The 7,620-nt window shown below is 40.8% G+C and overlaps 1 long non-coding RNA gene and 2 pseudogenes across 1 annotated transcript; all 3 read right to left on the bottom strand.

Annotated features, from left to right (window-relative positions):
- Nucleotides 1–431: 431 nt before the first annotated feature.
- Nucleotides 432–1,323, bottom strand: LOC149099944 (uncharacterized; annotated as a pseudogene).
- A 96-nt stretch (nt 1,324–1,419) lies between these two features.
- On the bottom strand, nt 1,420–2,189 carry LOC149099943 (uncharacterized; annotated as a pseudogene).
- A 3,016-nt stretch (nt 2,190–5,205) lies between these two features.
- LOC149099942 (uncharacterized) lies at nt 5,206–7,388 on the bottom strand. The gene is made up of 2 exons (XR_016203943.1): nt 7,292–7,388; nt 5,206–5,375 (listed from the first exon to the last, which is right to left on the bottom strand). It is a non-coding gene; the product is annotated as an uncharacterized LOC149099942 (long non-coding RNA).
- Nucleotides 7,389–7,620: the final 232 nt, after the last annotated feature.

Genomic DNA, 7,620 nt, shown 5'->3' with positions numbered 1-7,620 from the left:
TGTGGGTGAAATTTGGGTGGCAGGGAAAGACGACTGGGGAGTAGGGGCCCAGGAAGGGGCCCCTCCTAGGGAAGTACAGATTGGGTGGTACTGGGGGTAGCCACCCTGGAATAAAAGTTCCAGACCTGCCTCCAGGGGTGAGGCCATTATTTCACAGTCGTGTGGGACTGAGGAAACCTGGACGGGGACCCCTCCTGGGGGGAGTACAGAGCAGGTAGTACTGGGGGTAGCCACCTTGGAATAGGTAATTTCTCTGGACCTGTCTCCAGTGGTCTAGAGCCTTACTGTGGGGTAAAGTGCAGCTAATGGGTGCACTTCCCTGCCACAAATTGCGGAACTTGCTTAAATAAGGGACGCAATGCCCCCACAGTAAGATAAAGTGGGGGCAGGACTCTTGAGCAAAGGTCAGGTGCCCTGTTTGTAAAATAAGATTACTTACAAGGTAAAGATAAGGAATGAGAGCTTTTGTGGGTTACTAACAGTTTAGGTACAGTTAAAATAGTAGATTGTGGAGTTTTGATATATTGTTCATAACAGTCTGAGCTCCACTATCCTTGAACTTTAATTAGCCATGCAGGGATGCATGCTGCAGCTCCAGAAGTGGCGGCCCTGATGTGGAAGCTGTGGGAGTAGAAGTTGTCGGACAGGAAGCCGCATTGCTGTAGAATAAGCCGGAGCTCCTTGGGGAGGCTTGAGCGGGTTAGCCATGAGCTAGATTGAGAGAATGTAAATAAAGGACGGCGGAGGCTGGGCTTGGAGAATGTAGTCTTAAATCGCCATCACAGAACAGATGGGTGAAGTGGACTTTGCTATGGTGAGGGTGCATCCTTGGTGGAAAGGGTCGGTTTTGCATTGTTTTATCCTAACCTGCATAAGGGAAGGGGATTGCATATTGGGGTGGAAGGTTACATCTTGGGAGGTGAGATGGACCTCAGGGTTGAAGGGGCCATTACAGCTGAACTCACTAGCACATAAAAAGGCAAAGAATGCTAGGGTGAAGGCTGCCCAAAGCATAATATGGTCTAAATTAGTACTCAGTGCAGGGCGGAGATAGTTGTGGATTACTGTGAGGATTTGGGTAGTGATAGGGAAGCGATCGCGTCTTCTTGAGGGGGCTAGGCGTTTTATACCTGTCGGGACTTTTTGAAGATGATACATTTTGTTGATATGGAGGGGGAAGTTGAGCTCATGATGGAGGTCTTGAACAGCAACCCATTAGTTTGACTGTCATATGAAATGGTTTTGGCTAAGTGAGAGGCACAATAAGTGAGTCAGTTCTGATGCTGGCAATAGGGGGTGAAAGGGGCCCACCAATCCATGCATAAGGGTGAAGTTTAAGAAATGTTTTTCACCTGCCTGGTAGGTTCGCCATGTGGAGGGGGTCGAGAGAGGCATGGAAGCATTGCTGTACAGAGGCTGTCAGATGAGCATCGCTGATGAAGGGATGATGCAGGGAGTGAGAGAGGCTGTGGGAGCCAGGGCCTGGAAACGATCCATCTGAAAACGGGAAAGGGAGTCAGCAATAGCATTATCCAGCCCAGGGATGTGGGTAGCACTAATTGTGAAGTTGTTAATTAGAGTATGGAGGGTGATGCTGTGAACAAGGTCCATTACCCGGAGAGACTCGGAGTGTTTGGAGTTGATGATGGCTATGACTGACTGACTGTCACACCACATCAGGATACGCTTCCCCAGCCAGGTGGGGCCCCACAGGACACATGCCAGGTTGATGGAGAATAACTCCTGCCATTCGATACTGATGCCCCGTTTTTTGTTAAGGGTGTGTTCTGGTAGCCAGTGACCCTGGAACCATAGCCCGTCTAGGAACCCTCCATAGCCTAAGGACGCGGAGGCATCTGTGAAAAGTTACACATTGGGGGGTGGGAGACATGGGAATCAAGAAAAATGCTTACCCCATTCCAGTGTTCTAGGAAATGAACCCACATCTTCATGTCCTCACAGAAAGCAGCATTGAGTTTGATGTGCCAGTGGGGGAGATGGGTACCCTTGGTTAGGTGGATGATACATTGCAGGAAGGGGCAAACTGGGGCAGTCACCATGCAGCAAATTGGAGAGTGCCTATTGGGGATTGAAGTTCTCGGAGGGTGGCTGATTTTTTAGGGGACCACTGATGGAGGGCCTGTTTGGTATGAGCGAGCTTGTCTTGTGGGAGTTGGGCCTCCATTATATGGGAGTCTAGGAAGATGCCCATGAATTCCAGGGAGGTAGAGAGAGCAAAGGTTTTGCCAGGAGCAATGGGGATGTCTAGCTCAGTGAACAGGTGGAGGACATTGCAGAGGGCTGTTGCACAGTGGGTCCGGGGTGAGACTGCTGTGATAAAATAACAGGCAGTCGAAAACTGCTTGTGGATGCCGGTAGTTTTGTAGGGAGATTGAAGGAATTTATTAAAAAACTGTAAGTGCAAGATTACCTAAAAGAGCAGTACACCTTCGACAGCAGATAGGAGGTAATAAATTTATGCAAGAGACGACAAGTTTTGGCATTATACCTTTAAGACAAAATGCCCCTGTCCCCCCCCCCAGCCTCCTCCCCAACAGCATATAGAAGAGATAGGAAAGGTTTTAGAATACAAGTAAATTTTCTGCATGTAAAAGTCCAAGGGGGTCATGTCGGGGGCGGTTTGTCAAGGGGCGTAAAGACTGGTATTCAAAGAGTCGTAAAAGAAGAAGACTACCATGTGCCAAGGAAACAACATTTTTATCGATGAACTCAAATAGAGTGGATTGTAATAATTATTGTTCTTAGAATTAACAGGTAAAAAAATCAGTGGGAGAGTTCTTATAAGTTGTTTAAAAGTAACTCAACACTATATAATATTTAAAATGCACAAAGTAAAACAGTGAAGTAACCTCTGTTAATTTGCAAGGTATCCTTTAACTATGTTGTAACTGACCTGGTATTCAAAACACTAATGTGAGGATGGCATTGAAATTGTATTTTTTTTTTAATGTTGCTTTTGGGCGATAATAAAATTATTGTTTCCGTACATTAACACAAGGGGATATCACCCAAGTACTCATGTTCGCATGAGAGAGATAAATTAATAGTGAAGGGATACAAATTAACAACAACGGTTAAGGAACAACTTCATACAATATTAATGGAGGGTAGTACTATTAACCCATTTGTGTGGTTTTGTTTGCCATAAATGCTTATCCCTACCCTCCAATATATTTTGTCAAAGTTTCTTAATTGATGAAGTTGTTTATAGTTTTATTAAAGTGCCTATGGAGTAAAAAATAATTGCTGCTTATTTGAAAGGCTTTTCAAAGTAAAGAAGAATGGCATTTCCCTGTTTGGAATATCTTTTTGTTCTAGAGATATTTACGTTTTTGTATTATGCAAATGAGGAAAGTGATGACGTCATAGGTGGTTCAAATTGAACAGTAAAACACTGAATCAAGAATATCTCTAGGAATATTGGAGCAGTGTTCTTCAAACTTGGCACCACAAATGTGCATCACAAAAGAAACAGAATGACACCTTCTGTGTTGTTGCCATGGCAACAGTTTTGGCTCCAGTCTCTTTCTGTGAAAAACCAAATATGCCAATTTGCAACCCTTCGAAAAGGGACAGAGGGTCTTGCTGGGAACACAAATGATTCCCATATTTTCTTAACTCTCCCCAGTAGATTGCTGTGAGTGGATGATCCTTGTTTAAGATAAAATCTGGTAATGTTAGTTTTAATTAAAACAGGACCAGCGGCATAACTGTTGTCATGGTGATGGCAAGACGGGTGTCATTTTGTTTCTTTTGTGATGTACATTTCTGGTGCCAAGTTTAAAGAACACTGCTTTAATATCTCTAGAGATATTCTTGATTGAGTGTTGAACTGTTTTAGTGGAACCACCTATGACGTCATCACTTATGATACAAAAACATGAATATCTCTAAAACGAAAAAAGATATTCCTAAAACGAAAACGTCATTCTTCTTTACTTTGAAAAGCCTTTCAAATCAGCAGCAATTATTTTTTACTTCATGGGCACTTTAAAGGAACTAAACGTGACAGCGCTTTTGATTTCTAGGGAATAAATCTTAATATCAATATAAGGAGAGTTTCCTCAAAATCACTTGAGTTGTTTTGTCTGCTACATTGTATGTTTTCATCCCTTGTCTGCAACATAACTTTCTTCAAGTGTTCTTATGGCATTTCAGATAACAACTGACAGCCGGTTGTTTTGGGGAAGCTGCTTATATTATTATTAAGGGAAGTAAACTTGGGAGTGTTTTTATACTGCATTGATTAATAACAATTTGTACAAATAATATTTTCTTTTTCAAGTACTTAAAAGAGTAGTTATGTTGCAGTTGTTAGAGTTTTCCTTACTGTAAGGGGAGGAACTGTGAAATTACTTGAGTTGTTTTGTCTGCTATAATTTTTCTATCCCCTGCTTGCAACATGATTTTTCTCAAGTCTTCTAGTGGATATCAGATAAGGACATCTGACAGTCTGCTGTTTTGAGGAAGCTGATAATGGCATCGTTAAAGCAAGTAAACTTGAGCATCTTTTTGTCCTTCATGGATTGAATGACAATTTGAGCAACTAATTTTGTATTACATGTGCTTGAAAGAGTGGTTATGTTGCAATTGTTACAAGTTATAGTTTCCTCTTCAAGTTGTGCTTCACTGATGGTCATGTTGCATACTGTGCAAGAGGCCGTACGTTTGATGTGCACACCAATGCAGCGGCCTTCAATTGTGTTGTCTTGTATTTCTGGTGTGGTCAGACTGATATTGTGTAAATCTTCAATTTCTTGAGGGTCAGTGAGTTCATTTGTATTTAAGTACTTTATGTCATCAAAGATACCAACTTTCAAATTCTTGAAAAGATATGTTTTATCTGTTTGAATTTTATCAATTATGCTATCCCAGAGGACTAGTTTAACTGAGTTAGTTTCATCTGCTATTAGACAATCAGTTTAGTATTTTGCTTTTTCGCCATCTTTTACAATAACTTGCTTATTTTCCTGTTTTTTAGGACTTTTGCTTTCACGTCTAATGTTTCATATACATCTTTTTCCAGTGCTTTGGTAATGGTGCATAACTGGTTGCTGAAGTGTTAAAGGTATAGGGCAGTGAAGGTGGAGTTACCTTGGCATGTTTTGCAATTGTGAATTCTTGTTCTTGTTTGTGAAATCTTTTTGATGCTGTTTGCTTCACTCCTGTGATTTCTACTGGTGATTTATTAAGGAACGCTTGTTTTAAATTCATGCGCTTTTGAGGTGAATAACAGACAGTACGGACTGCTTCGTCCTGTCCTGTTTGAATGCGACAGTTGAAGTAGTTGGTTGTGGAATTCCTTGCAGTTTGTACTTCGGCTAATAAGTGCACATATCCTTCAATGGATTCTTCTAGGAAAAAATTTAGAAGAACAATTTAGTAATTTTGTATTTATGGTCAGTCAATTTTGTAGAATCGAAGAATGTCTATTTAATGCTGACCCATTAGGCAGCCACTTCCTATTAAGCAGCCAAAAGTATTGTCAGGATTTTAATAATAACTGTAAATAAAACTGCTATAAAGCAGCCACTGCCACCATTTGAATGTTCTACTGTTTTTACTCCCATTCAGTAACCAGCATATCAGGGTCACAACCAGACTTTTGACATAGATGTGGCAAGTTTTGTGATTGCCAAAGGCATGAGCTGCTAGGGGAGTCTGTGGGCATGCTCCCCAGAAATTTTTGAAATCTAGCATCTCTCGAATTCTATTTTCAGTATTTTTTAAAAGGAATTTCATTTGAAAATGCAATCTCGTTCAACTGGGCATTAGTTTGCCATCTACCTGTATTTACCTAAATATATAGACCTTATATTTCCAGTCTCAGTATTGATAGGTTCAACCAGGGTCAAATCTGAAAAATTTGCATTAGATTCTACAATGTGAATTCTTAAGTTCAGTGAATCTTCAACAGCTTGTATAACAATGTGATCAGCCCATGTTCCCTGCATAGACATACAAGATAAATATCTTAACTACGATCCATCCACATTGCTTTCTATAAATTGCTCAGGATTATTTCTCAATTACTAGACAGCCATTGCTCTAATTTCGAAGTGACAGTTTGAGTCACCACATAACTGGTGTGATTCTGATTTAAAAAAGCAGTCACCTCCCCCACCAACATCAAGTGGTCTTAATCCATGTCTTAGTAGCCTTGAGCTCAATGGCGATTCAGGTCTGGTTTTGCATACTAATGTTGATGAACTAATTCTGCCATCTGCAACTGGACCTGGATTTAATTCAACATCTCCGGAGAGTAAAATATTTCTTTTTGAAACATTAAATGCAAACGACCAAACGACTTTTCAAATCGAAAAAAATAGTTACTGAAGAAACTAGTTTGCCTTTCAGTGTGTCTGATTTTCCACCATTTATAATTTGTAGCAATGTTGTGTAAAACAGATGAAGCAGGAACTGATTTTTTAGCCACGTGTTACTTTCAGTCTCAAGTTTCGAAATTTCAACAAATGAATCACTTTTCGCAATGAAATTCTAGATGGTTCTCTATCTCGAGATTTAAGCTTACGTGATTTTACTGTTAACTGCTTGAACGGTGAGCGTGATCTAAAATGCACATCGTTTTTCACACTTCTGACAGTTTAAATACGTTGTTATGTACTTTTGTATCAGAATCAACAGCTACATTGTACTGTACAGAACCAGGTACAGCTTTCATGAAACCTGCAACACAGGAGAGTTTCGCATTCACATTGCTTTGAACAACAGACCTATCCACAATGATTTCTGCCAAATATTTTGTTGTAAACGAAATTACGTGTTGTTGTCGTTGTCTCCTGTAGGAGGTTCATTGTCTGCCGAAGGAGGTTCATTGTCTCCCAAAGGAGGTTCATTGTCTCCCGAAAGAGACTTTGTGTGTCCCAAAAGATAGTGACAATTTTCAAATCGGAATTAGTGCAGAGCCCTCCTTCCAAGTGCTTTTCAGTGGCAACGCGGTCAGCACTTTGACAGATGTGACAATCGGCACGTCGTGCACAGTCACTTCCAAACAAAGACGATAAATTAAAATCATTTGTGCTTAAAGGACAGTTAAAAGCATTGCGGATTGCCGAACTCTTGACAACATTTTTCAAATGCGTCACTCGATAGTTGTCAAACAAAGACGTCCGTTCATCCACCGTCTCTCTTCCAAAATCTTGAACAGTGCGTGAAACATCGAATAGTTCTTTACGAACATACGATTTACGCATTTCTTGAAAGCTGTGCCTGATTACGTGGGTAAAATAGAAAGAAAACATCAACTTACCAAAATTCGCCGTCACTCGCTACTTTGCTTCTGACCTGAGCTCAGCAAAATACGTGGCTTGTTTCACTTGTTTGTTGTCTTTCCATCGGTATGACAGCCAAAGCATTTCCGAGCATTTGAGGATATTTATCGCAAACCATATTTGGAAGATCGGATTTATCCATATCGTAATCGTTGACAATCGTAGAGACCCGTCCAAAGTTGTAGAATAGGCCGACTACCGAAAACAACTCGTGTTACATTGAGATGTAATTGACAGTAAATCGATTGCATTTTTCATGATCTGATTGGCTCCCGAAGCTTCTATTGTTACATTACAACATGACCAC

The sequence above is a fragment of the Orbicella faveolata genome, unplaced genomic scaffold (assembly GCF_042242905.1).
Source record: "Orbicella faveolata isolate gen_17 unplaced genomic scaffold, um_ofav_v1 contig_46, whole genome shotgun sequence".
NCBI classification, from domain to species: domain Eukaryota; kingdom Metazoa; phylum Cnidaria; class Anthozoa; order Scleractinia; family Merulinidae; genus Orbicella; species Orbicella faveolata.
This window is presented reverse-complemented; position numbering and strand designations above follow the sequence as displayed.